This window comes from Fukomys damarensis, unplaced genomic scaffold (assembly GCF_012274545.1).
Source record: "Fukomys damarensis isolate Sample0158 unplaced genomic scaffold, DMR_v1.0_HiC HiC_scaffold_23, whole genome shotgun sequence".
In the NCBI taxonomy this organism is placed as follows: Eukaryota; Metazoa; Chordata; class Mammalia; order Rodentia; family Bathyergidae; genus Fukomys; species Fukomys damarensis.
Window position 1 is genome coordinate 60,319,824 of NW_022900935.1, and position 2,904 is coordinate 60,322,727.

The window sequence follows — 2,904 nt, forward strand, 5'->3', positions numbered from 1 at the left end:
TTTTACAGGGTGAGAAGGGAGCGGAGTAGAAGAGAAAACACAGTGGTCTCCGGCTCAAGGACCATCTGTAACTCCCACCCTGCAGGCTGACGTCAGGTCTAGGCCAGCCTATCAGAAACCTCCTTGGGTTCTCCCGAGAACTGAATCTAAGACTCTGATTGGTTCCCAGAAGTCTGTGATTGACGGGCCACAACCACTCCTCCAGCCAGTTTGCCTCCGCCTTATCTCTTGCCCCATAAAGACCCCCGCGAATGTGAGGGCCGACCTTTAATGTCAGGACCAGGATTTCTGGTAACAGGGACCACAGGTGATTTCTAGCATCCAAGCCCTGACAGTTTTTCCAGGCTTCTGACTCTGGTGTCTGCTTCCTGGATATTCTCTGTCCCTTCTCTTCCCCGCCAGATGACTATAATAACCACGCATTACTTTTGTAAATCATGCACAGCCACTGTGAATGCAACTTCAAAGACTCCACGTATAAATGTAGAGCAGCATAAATGTGTGGTGTGTACAAAAGATATTCAGAAGACTGGGCACGGTCTTGGGTTAGGATAAATTCTTTTGTCTTTCTATGTTTTTTGAAATGCAATTAAATAAAAACATTTTTACCATAATAAAATTGTAATTTGGTAGGATGGCTGTGGATAGAACCTAGGAACTCATGCATACTGGGCAAATGTTCTACCAGTGAGTTAGGCCCTCAGCCCCATTTTTTTCTTTTTGAGACAGGATCTCACTACCTAGTCCAGGCTGGTTTTGCACTCACTATGTAGCCCAGGCTGGCCTCAAACTCAAGAATCATTCTGCCTCGGCCTCTGGAGTGCTGGAATTATAGCAGTATTGCACATTCTGTGTTTGGATGTAAACGAGCTCAGGGACTCACTCCGCCCTGCCCCAGGAGAGTCTGCCATCCCATCTTCCTGGCATATTATTCAGCATGCCCCCTGCCCTCCAAAGTTCACAGCTGGCCAGGGAGAAAGTCCCCAGACACTGGCTGCTCCTGCTTCAAGTTGTTGCAAGGGCTGAGCTGACCACCTCTTTCCCTCTCAGAGCCTTCCTGGCCCTCCTTGCTCTGCTCAAGCCCCCAGACAGCCCACCCTATAGCCGCGCAGGAAATGAACTTGTCATGCACTGAGGAGCATCACACTCGGAGTCACACATGGGCCTGGAGCCTGGAGCCGAGCACCTCCCCTCCCCAGGGTGTCCTCCAAGGCTCCCCCTAGGATGGCTGAATTCGTGCCCCCCATTCATATGCTGTCTGATCTCAGAGGTATTAGGAGTTGGGACCTTCCAGAGGTGATTAGGTCATAGGGTAAACATGATTAGTATCTTTGTGAGAGACTACAGAGGGCTGGGCTGGTGGTGGTGGTAATCCCAGCACTCTGGGAGGCTGAGGCAGAAGGATCTCAAGTTGAGCCCAGTCTGGGAAACTTAGTGCCTATTGAGACCCAGTTTCAATGAAAGAAAGAAAGAGAGAAAGAAAGAAAGAAAGGTGGATGGATGGATGGATGTAGCTCAGTACTATGGCCCAGGTTCCACCCTCACTACCACCACCAAATTAAAAATCCATTGTTGTAGCCCTCCCGTGTTTACTGCATTGCTGTAGCTGCCCAGATAGATGCAGACACCCAGACTTTCTTTCTCTGGGGACTTACCCCCGTGGTCACCCTGGCCCCCGCATTGCCATCTCGGTCTCTGTCTCTGTCCCTGGCAGAGATAGAGCCTGGCCTGGCTGGCGCCTCCCTCCTGACCTTGCATCTTCTTCCTGTCTCTGCCTCATCTCAGCCCTGAGTCTTCAGGTCCCCAGGCACCGCCTTGTCATCTGACCTCTGCCCCAAGTGCAGAACAGACTCAGCCGGCCTGGCCAGGCTTCTCCTCTCCCTCTGCCCGCCCCCTCCCTTCACCTCAGCCTCTGGGCCCAGACCTCTTCCTTCCCACACTCCCTCCTGGTGATCTCATCCCATCCCAGATTTGGTCCCAGCCCTGACCTCTCTGTTTCGCTTCCGGCTGGAGTTGTCCAAGTCCCACAGGACACCTCCTGTGTAATTTTCCCAGACCTGTTCTTGCTGGGCATTTCCCCCATGGGAAGTGGCGACTCCATCTGTCAACTCCTCAGACCCTGGAGTCACCCTCACCGGTGCGTCCTCTCTCTCACTGGTGGTGCCCCACCCATCAGTGAATCATGTTGGATTAACTTCAAACTTCAATCTTGGGCTGGGCAAGATAGTGCTCACCTGTGATCCCAGCACTCTGGGAGGCTGAGGCAGGAGGATCCAGCCTGGGCAACCTAGTGACTTGGCGAGATCCTGTCTCAATGTATAAAATTAAAAAGAGGGCCAGGGAAGTAGAACAGAGTGAGGGTTCTGGGTTCAATACACAGTATCAAAAAGAAGAAACAAACAAACTATGACAAAGAAAAATTTTAAATTATAGGCAAAGACAGGCTTCTTTCATTTTGTTTTTTGAGACAGGGTCTTGGTATGCAGTCCGGGTTGGCCTTGAACTCTTGTCCTCAAACGTCCCTCCTTGGCCTCCTGAGTGCCGGGACTAAGATACACACCAGCCCGGTCAGCTGCTTGTTTGTGGGGTTGTGCTTGTTTTTGCAGTGCTGGGGAGGGAACTCCGGGTCACTTGCGAGCTCTGCACCACAGACCTACACTCCCAGCACTTTTGAAATTTAACTTTAAAATTTTGAGACAGGGTCTGCTAAATTGCCCAGGGAGAGTCTGGAGAGTCTGTACCGACTTCTGCGTCGTTCAAGTTTCTTAGTACATGCGCGGCCAGAGCTACCCGGGTACCTGCTGTCTGGGTGAACGTGCGTGCGTGGCTATCAAGCAGGCCGCTTCCCCGGCGGGGTTCCCGCCCAGACCAGCAGGGGTCGCTGCAGAGCCGCGACTTCCGGGG